Source organism: Trachypithecus francoisi, unplaced genomic scaffold, assembly GCF_009764315.1.
Source record: "Trachypithecus francoisi isolate TF-2019V2 unplaced genomic scaffold, Tfra_2.0 Lachesis_group0, whole genome shotgun sequence".
Taxonomy (NCBI): domain Eukaryota; kingdom Metazoa; phylum Chordata; class Mammalia; order Primates; family Cercopithecidae; genus Trachypithecus; species Trachypithecus francoisi.
This window is the reverse complement of record NW_022681453.1, coordinates 65150491-65161147: the sequence shown is the minus strand read 5'-3', so window position 1 is coordinate 65161147 and position 10657 is coordinate 65150491. Positions and strand designations below refer to the sequence as shown.

Sequence of the window (10657 nt, the reverse complement as noted above, 5' to 3'; positions counted from 1 at the left end):
GGGATTACAGGCATAAGCCACCACACCCAGACAATTCATGGTCTCTTAAGCACTAGAGGCAACCAGCAGAGCAATTGTCATCAACCCAGAATGTCCTCCAACCTCCTTTTCAATAATTAGGGTGACCACATAACATATTATCCAAATGAGGATTCTTGAGAATGGAAAGGGCTCTTTGAATACTCATGCTGGGACTATTTAGGGGAGCCAGGGTATACATATGGCCACCTCTCTCCCATGACTCCCGACACAAGACATGACTTCAAAGATGTTTTCCCCATGCAGCTGTGTCAAATTTGATGCCTGCCCTGCCTGTGTAGGCACTGACCCAGAGAGCAGCCACAGAAACACTGACTCATGGGCCCTGTTCCTGTGTCTCGGCCTCAGGGATAAATTTGGTTACAGACACCAAGCCTCTAGGAAAACAAAAGACAAAGGTGTCTTCCCTGGCCACGTTCACCCTATTCCGGCCAAGCTCGGGCTTCATGTGCCCTCTGTCCAGGAACCTGTTATTTCACACTCCAGGTTATTTTGGACAACATGTTTTCATAGCTGTCCTTACTCCTTTGCTAGACAGACAGTGTCTTCGTTTCTGACTCTTTACAGGAATGTTAAGCTCACCTGAGTTCCCTTGCCCCATTGTCTTTTGTCAATCATAAACAAATAAACACTATTGGCTAAAAGTTTGGTTGTGAGTAGGATTACAAATGACTTTTCCCCCAATATAAATACTATCATTTTCTGTAATAGTTTTCCAGTATTTTTCTATGTATATACTTTTAAAAATAAAATTATATAAACAAATTATCATTGCCTTCATTTTTCATGCTTTTCCTCAGATATGGAACACTCTTCATAAATCTTATTTTCAGTGACTGTATCATATTCCAGCAAGTAGATAAGCCAAAACTTAATGATGCCTCTGTTAGTTACCATTTAGGTTGCTTCCAATTTCATTAAAACAAACAGTTTAATGGACATAAACTTATCCTTTCTTTCTTTTCTTTTTTTTTTTTGAGATGGAGTCTCATTCCATATCCCAGACTGGAGTACAATGGCGCAGTCTCGGCTCACTGCAACCTCCACCTCCCAGGTTCAAGCAATTCTCCTGTCTCAGCCCCCCGAATAGCTAGGACTACAGGCACCTGACACCACGCCCAGCTAATTTTTGTATTTTTACTAGAGACGGGGTTTCACCTTGTTGGTCAGGCTGGTCTTGAACTCCGGACCTCAGGTGATCCACCCACCTTGGCCTCCCAAAGTGCTGGGATTACGGGCATGAGCCACTGCACCTGGCCCCTTTATTTCCATAATAATCCTTTAGATTATTTCCCCAAGATACATTTCAAGAACTTCAATTACTGAGTCAGAGTGCGTGGGATTGTATGGCTCTTGCATCCAGGTCCTCTTGATTCCTGTCAACTTGCCTGGTGCTGACTTGTGTCTCCCCAGTATTTTACTCTCCTGCCGCAGCCTCCGTTCAAGCTTGTTCTTCTTGATCTGGTGCCAGAATTCAGGCAAGGATGAGGTCCAGGGATTCCTACATGGTTTGAAGGGATGTACACTTAGATACCCAACCAAGTTAGGTAAGACTTGGGAAGTGAGGCAAGTATTGAGTAAGACAGAAAAGGATCCAAACTTCGAGAAGTCGTGAAGTTCAAAACGACTGTTATCAAGCAAAACATGAGGCTTCTACCCTCTCCAGTATAATCCCGCCAGTGAGGGCAGCTCTGGAATGCCTCCCACGTTCTTTTCCACCCAGCTGAGTCCTACTCCAACCTCAAGGTCCATCTCTTCTCTAAGCCCTCCCCACCCAGCAGGATCTAAGAGCATCGAAAGCCCTATTTATGACATGGGTCCACAAGCACCCCATCCATGACATTGTGCCCACCAATCTATGAAAAGTAAGAAAAATGAGGACAACATGGGGAGCTTTTTATACAGCTTAATGTACATAATTTAATCTGTTCTCTAATCTGTTTATGTCCTTTATACTTCTTAGAAATTCACATGTTCTTTCATTTATTTGTAAAAATGTAAATGGCTTTGTTTAATTAGAAGTTTGTTCCTTCATCACATGTTTCTGAGAGCATACTACCTGCCAGGTGCTATAATAGTCCCTGGAGACATAGCACTGAACAAAACAGACAACGCTTCCCCTGCTCAGCCCAGCTCAGATTCTGCAGATCAAGGCCTTGTCTCCCCAGCTGCAATGCCTATGAGCAGGACCTGGGTTTGTACATCTTTGGATCTGCACACAGTAAGTTCTTAACACACACTTGCTGAGGACAGGGTTTTATAATGATACAAACACTTCCTGGGAGGATGGTGGGAGCACTGGTATGCACAGCAGTATGTATTGATGGCATATATCCTATGGGTCTCCCATATGTATGTATACCATATGTATGCATGCATGGAAGCAAGAAGTAGGCGCTGAAGTCAGCCAGCTCTGGCACCACACTGCCTGGCTTCTAGCCCCAGCTCTGCTGCAAGACCTTCAGCAAGTTATTGGACTTCTTTCAGCTCATGTCCTCCCTGTAAGGGGGGAAGATGGTCACAGCACTTGTCTCAGAGGTCATGAGGATTGAAGTCCTCAGCACAGTGCTGGTTCCCTGGAAGCCCTCCTTAAATGTGGCCTGTTGCAGCTATAACCATAGGACCAATCAGGTGCTAAATGAACCAGCTATTAGACAACAGAGTCAACATTAAACCAGGAGAAAACTTCCACACTCCAGGGAACCAACCTGAAATTGAAGATGTATTTCACTGGTTGACCAGAAAAGTTAACAACATAAGAAATAAATTTTCATTTGTACGTAAAAGAGAGGGAAAAAACAGACTTTCTCTTCCTTCTCCAAAGATGCCAATAATAGAAACATGGTACAATATCCCTGCCAAATCCAGGTTTCCATAATGATGGGCACGTGCCATAATTCAACCACAAACAGCCAGGCTGAGTTGGGGGGAGCAGAACTGGTGAATAAACACACACAGATGGGGGACTTTCCTGAAGTATGGACAGTCCATAGACAGATCATTTCCAGTGCCACAGAGAGCTTTGGAATTTAAGAAGTCTGAGGGAGGGTGCGGTAGGGTGGGAAACAGAGCACGGGCCACAGCCAGCAGAAGGACAAAGGCCCAAGTTTGTAGAGGCTGCTCTTAGCACTGAGATTTAAGTGGAATGCTTTGCAGATTTAATATCAGTGGCGTAGATAAAATAATGTCAGCAGATTGGGTAATAAAAGCTTCTTGGCTCACTTCCTCACTCTCTCACTTTCTGGAAGGATGCTCAGAGGGAAAAGAGATGGGTTCAATAAACCAAGAATTCCTCAGAGTGATGAGGATATTTTTAGTTTCTCCTGACATCTAGGATAGCAGAGACATTATTTCAGGATCAGATCTTGACTATGCCCTTTACACTGGGCTAAGCATCACTCTTTAAAACCCTTTGATGAAAATTAGATTATTTTAAAGATGTCCACAGACTAATTAAGACTATTTCTGGGGAGTCTTTAGCCCCCAGCAAAGGCCATTTCTAGCAGAGTGGAACATACACTGTGAAGCCAGTTGCCACCACTCCTGTTTCTCACCATCTCCCCAAATTCCTTTCCCTACCTGCCCAGGGTTCCTCTCTGGGCTTGCATCTGGATCAGATCTGCTCAGCCCAGGCCTACAGCTACACCAGGGGAGTTGCCAGGGTGCCACAGCCAGGTCATCACAGAGCAGCACTGGTCCAACCACCTGTTCCCACTTGCTTTTTAAAGCTTGGGCTACTTGACAAGGAAAGAGTGAATCACAGAACCACAGATAAAGTTAAGACCACAGAGATCTGCTCATTCCACCTCCCACCCAGCAGAAGAATCTTATTCTGTCCCAAACTGGGCAACAGTGGACCTGATGTGTGCGACAAGATTTGCCAGGGTATAGCTGAGCCATGGGGCTGGTGATTACAGGCTGATGGCAGGTAAGGAGCCAAACCCAGCAGGGTTTGAGGCAGGACTTAGTCCAGATCCTAGTGGATCCCCTTGTGAGACAGAGCAGGCCTGAGAGTGCAAGGAGCTGCAGCACTAACTCCTCCAGATCCTTAGGGTGGTCCTGGATTCCCAAGAGGTAAGACACCCTCCTCACACATGCAGAAACCATCTCTGTGCATGCCCAACAGATCTGAGGCCTGAGGCTCCAAGAAGGGACAGGGAGGCATAGCAGGGGAAAGAGTTCAGGTCACTGTTAGCAGCAGGGTCAGCTCTCTTAGGAATGGTCTAGAGAACCTCATTAGGGCCGTCCTTTTCCATTGCCCAGCTCCTGTAGCAGAGGGGCTTATTGTGGGGACCTTGACAGGGCCCAGACAGCACATCTCTGAAAGGTAACCACTGAGTTACCACCCTCACAGGTAGCCCACTCTCATATGATGTCAGGGGGCACTGTATTATTCAAGAAATGATTTTTGCTGAGCCATGATATGCCTCCCCCTAAATAGACCCAATTCTGCCTCCTACAGTCACACAGAGTGAACTCTCCTCTTCTATAAGACATACCTACGAATGTTTGAAGACAGGCATAACTTATCCTTTATTCTTCTGCAGATTAAACACACTCAGTCCCACTTCAACTATTTCTACTTGGCAGTTTTCAAATACATCCACTTCCTCTGGGCACACATTAGTTTCACTATGACCCTCTTGCTATGACTCTGAGGAATGAAGAAAGAACACAACCACAGGGTGCCTGTAATCCTAGCACTTTGGGAGGCCAAGGCAAGTGGACCACTTGAGCCCAGGAAGTCGAGACCAGTCTGGGCAACACAGCAAAACCCAACTCTACAAAAAACACAAAAATTAGCTGGGTATGGTGGCGCATGTCTATGGTCCCAGCTACTCAGGAGGCTGAGGAAGGAGGACTGCTTGAGTCCAGAAGGCAGAGGTTGCAGTGAGCAGAGATGGCACCTCTGCACTCCAGCCTGAGCAACAGAGCCAGACCCGCTCTCAAAAAAAAAAAAAAAAAAAAAAACCCAAAACAAAAACAAAAACCCACAACTCACAGCCACACAGTGGTTAAATGTGCAGATTTGAATCTCAGTTCCATCACCCAGTGTGCCTCGGTTTCGTCAGCAGCACCTGATAATCTTAGTTGTGGTGACTTAAATCAATCAATTCATGGAGAGCTCTTAGAACTGTGCTTGGCACCTGATAAACATCTAATTAAGTTTTAGCTACTTCTTAGCACAATGCTTAGCACATAAGAAGTACATAATACATACACAAGTCCTCCACCTAGATATTCCAGTTCCCTGACTCACCAGCTTCCTTATCGATAAAACAACAACAGCACCACCGCTGGGCAAGACTGCTTTGGAACTTTGATGAGGCAAGAAATGAGAAGTCTCCTGGTCAGTGCTTGGTGCACGGCAAGGATGCAATAAACGTTAGCTTCCTCTACCTTTTTATTGATGCAACAGTCGGGAGACCATTCTTCATGTCTCTCACAGTTTTGCACATCTTGCAAGCAGAGGTGCTGACTGCCTTTGTTCCTATCTTTTCAAGAAGATTTGCATAGCAAACAGCCTTCAAAGAGAGAGAGAGTTTCCCTCAGGATGGAGCAAAGTGTAGGCACACTTACTGTTCATTACAGAACTCTCAAGTTCCCAAGGCTCAGGACTTCTCTCCACTGTGTGTGCAGGTATCACCTGGCCCTCTTGGTGTCAACCTGTGGAGGTCGGAGCTCAAAGAACCAGTACAGGAAAATGCTGATATTCTGATTACTGTTACTGTTGTGAATCACAAAGTCCCTTATCTCTAACCTATAAGTCTCATCTTCTGCCAGCATGTATGAAACTGTGGCAGGTTAACTCCTTAACTCGAAAGTACGTGAAATCTAAGACCCTTCACAGTTATTAGCAAAAGTCTATAGGAAAGATAGTGGCAAAATAAACTCCTTTCCCATAGTCCTTATCCTAAAATGTCATCTACCCCTTCACATCCTGTCAACATTTAGCTGACTTTTTAAAATTTTTAAGTAAAGAATGTTTCCTTATTTATTTTCGTATTATTCATGTTGATTTTCATCTTCTGGATTCTAATTCAAATTTCTGTGCATTTGAGATATTTCTGAGGCTCCTTTTTTTTTCCAGGGGGGCATTCTTTTGAATTTGAAGACTCTCCTTTTTAAGTTCCTTTTGTCTGAGATGCACAGACCATCATCTCTCCTTACATCCCATTCATTCCTCCCACCAAACCCGGTGCGCCACCATCCTTCTAAATCTAATCTCTTAACTGTAGCATCAGACACCAGGTCTGTACTGAATAAAACTCATGGAGAGCGTATGCCTTCATTTAATTTGTTGTCAAGAGAACTGAAAGTTCTACCATCATCCTAAGGTGCTCTTCTCCTCTCCCCTCATCCTTCATGAGAGCACAGAGCAGGGCTCTCATGCTAACCACCCTGCCTGTAAAAGGCGGGGATGCATGACCTGAGGGTGTGACTCAGGCGAAGGCCAGTTACTACAACCACCAGGTGTTGTAGTTGGGCAGAAGAGGTAAGAACAGAAATCTGAGAAATCTGGCCTAGAACAGCTAACTAACCCACATCAAGCCAGGATCTGAAAACATGGTTGTATGAATGGGAGCAGGGAAGCACTGATACTGCCAGACTCACCTCAGGCACTAAGAAAAGGAGGGAACACAGTTAAGGATAAGGTTATGGAAATGCCTAACACAATTTCTACTCACCTCAGACAGCTGAGTGGAAAACTGGTGGATACAGAAGTAGTCAGTGGCTCCATGTCTTTTTCAGATACCCTAAATTAATGGGACATGATCTTCACTCCTGCCTCCTACCACCACCACTACTTCCACTGCCGCTCATTTTCAGATCGAAGATTTGTGTGCATGATAAAGTCTAGCTTGCAGATACCCACTGACTATTCAGCTAAGCTACCAGCAATTTCCTTCCTTCCTTCCTTCCTGCCTTCCTGCCTTCCTCCCTCCCTCTCTCTCTCTTGTTCTTTTCTTTCTGAAGAAGTATCACTCTGTTGCCCAGGTTGGAGTGTAGTAGCGATCTCAGCTCACTGCAACCTCTGCCTCCCGGGTTCAGGTGATTCTCCTGTCTTAGTTCCCTCAAGTAAATGGGATTACAAGTATGCACCACCACACCTGGCTGTTCTTTTTTTTTTTTTGTATTTTTAGTAGGGACACGGTTTCACCATGTCAACCAACCAGGCTGGTCTTGAGCTCCCGACCTCAAGTGATCCACCCACCTCGGCTTCCCAAAGTGCTGGGATTACAGGCGTGAGCCACCACGCCTGGCTGAGCTACCAGTGATTTTCAAAGTTTTCTCTCTTGCTTTCTATAATTACCCTCCCTCCCCACTACAAAATTGGGTATATCTAAGTCTCAGCAACTGGTATTAAATTATAACTTATGATTCTTTTAAAAATAAATAAAAAATAAATAACTCAACAAAACTCTTGAACTACCATGCTTTGCTATTATTCATCTTTTTTATATTTTGGGTTTTATTTTTAGATTTTACCATCTAAAGATCTCTTACAATATTTTTTAAGTAGGGCAGGGTATCCCAAGACCTCAACATCTGGTCATAAGTTACTTGCAGAACTGTAGCATAGTTTTCTTTCTTTTGAAAAATAATTAGTCTGTGATGGCTTTAATGGATAGCAAATGAATAAAAACAACTTTTATCTTAACATAGTTTTAGCAGTAAGAATGAATTTTATCGCCGGGCGCAGTGGCTCAAGCCTATAATCCCAGCACTTTGGGAGGCCGAGACGGGCGGATCACGAGGTCAGGAGATCGAGACCATCCTGGCTAACACAGTGAAACCCCCGTCTCTACTAAAAAATACAAAAAATTAGCTGGGCGAGGTGGCGGTCGCCTGTAGTCTCAGCTACTCGGGAGGCTGAGGCAGGAGAATGGCGTGAACCCCGGAGGCGGAGCTTGCAGTGAGCTGAGATCTGGCCACAGTACTCCAGCCTGGGCAGCAGAGCAAGACTCTGTCTCAAAAAAAAAAAAAGAATGAATTTTATCAGGCCCCATGATCAGGGATTATCTGGAAACACTTAGTAATAAGTTCCAAGAAAAACTCCAAAGGATGAACCCTTGGTCTGCAGGCCTCCTACCAGCTTAAACTCTGCAGGGCTAGGGGTCCACCCTCATCCCACATCCAGGGTCTCCTTTGCGTTGTAGGGGCTCAACTGCTGGTCCTGCCTACCCCAAGATGGCTTTCCATCTTGTCAAAGTGTTCACAAGTGCCCCAACCAGAAACTACTCTTATGCTTTCTTATGACACTATGGGTCGTCTGCTTTCACTATGTTTATGGAAGAGACAGGACAAGATCCAAACCTCATTGCAATCTCCCAATTGCCAGAAAACCCATCCCTTTACCTATATAGATTAATTCCCAATTTGTCCAACCCTATAGGGGGTTGCTGTGGTTTGAATGTGTCACCCAAAATTCATGTTTTGGAAACCTGACTCCCACTGCAACAGTTTTGAGAGGTGGACCTTTAAGAGCTGATTAAGTAATGAAGGCTTTGTTCTCATTAATAGATTCGTGTTATTTCAGGAATGGGTTCATCATTGTAGGAGTGGGTTTGTTATTAAAAAAAAAGTCCAACCCTGCTCTTGCTCTCTTATTCTCTCTTGTCCTTCTACCTTCCACCGTGGGATGACACAGCAAGAAGGCCCCAGCAAGAAGCCAGCCCTTGAACTTGGACTTCCCAGCCTCCAGAACTGTAAGAAATAAGTCTCTATTCTTCACAAATTACCTGGTTTGTGATATTCTTTTATAGCAGCATAAAATAGGCTAAGACAGTGTCTTCAGGCTATTCCACGACAGATACTGCCTCTAGTCAAAAATGGCCAGACTCTCAGGCCTGGGTACTCCCCATCAATACAGAGAAATGAAACCTGGTCAAGAGAAGAGGCCACTGCTGTCCCACAGCACAGCTCATAGAATTACTCCCCAGACACAGGTACCATATGGATTCTCTAGCCTTTGTAAGAACCTAAACTGGTAGTTCTGAGTAAGAAACCTTCAAGGGAAGCCATGAGGGACTCCTCCATCCTTCTTCAGCTGCAGCAGGGGTTCACATGTACTTTACAGAGTATGATAAAGAATCCTACTGCTGTATCAATCAGCGGGCAAAGAGCCCATCATGACCCCTCAGTGTCCCTGCTTTGTCAGGCTGAAGTCCTATGACCACATTTGTGGGGCTGACAGTTTCTGATGTCAAGAATCTGACACGTTTGTGCATCTGTCCTACTCCTTCCATCTGTCTTCTCCTCTGCCATCCAACCCTTCTACTCAGAGTTGAGACATCAGTAGCCTCTTCTGCCTAGGAAGGGACTAGTCCTGGACCTTCCTTGTCATCACTGTCCCCACACCCCCCAATACACAACTCCAAAAGTAGATCCTCAGGAAACGTCACTTCAGGCCTCAACCTCACACTGAAGAGCTTTTGGGGTGAGGCAGTTAAGGCACAGCTTTGAGTGGCTCTGAGTGCAAACAGAAGAAAGATATCATCCCTGGCTTCAGTGAGTTTCCAGTTTAATGGGGGAAGATGAGGCCCACAAGCACATATGAAAGCAGGAAAGGCCGGGCGCGGTGGCTCAAGCCTGTGATCCCAGCACTTTGGGAGGCCGAGACGGGCGGATCACGAGGTCAGGAGATCGAGACCGTCCTGGCTAACACGGTGAAACCCCGTCTCTACTAAAAAAATACAAAAAACCAGCCGGGCGACGAGGCGGGCGCCTGTAGTCCCAGCTACTCGGGAGGCTGAGACAGGAGAATGGCGTCAACCCGGGAGGCGGAGCTTGCAGTGAGCTGAGATCCGGCCACTGCACTCCAGCCTGGGCGGCAGAGCAAGACTCCGTCTCAAAAAAAAAAAAAAAAAAAGAAAGCAGGAAAGCACCAAGAGAGCATTATTCCTTGTGTGATAATGGGTTTAAATACCTCGTGGCTGCACTAACAGTTAATCACCACCCCCGCTTCTTGACAGACTTTCTTCCCTTGGTTTCTGGAATGCCATGCTCTCCTGTTTTTCTTCCTACTTCCTTTTCCTGGTCTCTAAATGACTGACATGCTCACTCCTGAGGTGATCAAATCCAGTCGTGCCATTTTATACACCATCTAGAGGCTGGTGATCTCCACACACATTTCTTATCCCACCCTCTCCACTGACCTCCAGAATTTGACATCTCACTGTCTACTCCAGATCTCAACTGGTTTATCTAACAAGACATACAGGACCTGTCCATTTTCTCCAGCCAAATGTGCTCTTCTCACAGCACTTCCCATCCAGGCAAAAGGCTCCACTGTCCATCCAAGTGCTCAGGCCCAGAATTCATCCCTCACTCCTCTCCCTCCACTTGTAGGTGATCCATCCACCTTGGCCTCCCAAAGTGTTGGGATTACAGGTGTGAGCCGCTGAGTCTGGCTCTTACTGTACTTTAAAATCACCGCTGGATGTTATTGTCTTCCTGTTCTACTAGAATGAAAATTACACGAGAGCAGGGACTTTGCCTCACTTATCATTCAAGGAGCACTTGTTGAATGAATGAAAGTCATGCCTGGTAGAATGTCATGTCACGTTAGCCACATTGATGAGAGTTACATTCTTTTCTGGGGAAGGGGACTGAA

General features: G+C 45.5%; 1 non-coding gene across 1 annotated transcript; it reads left to right on the top strand.

Annotated features, from left to right (window-relative positions):
• Positions 1–280: 280 nt before the first annotated feature.
• On the top strand, positions 281–411 carry LOC117084690. Its single transcript, XR_004437595.1, has one exon. It is a non-coding gene; the product is annotated as a small nucleolar RNA SNORA5 (small nucleolar RNA).
• The last annotated feature ends 10246 nt before the right edge of the window (positions 412–10657 follow it).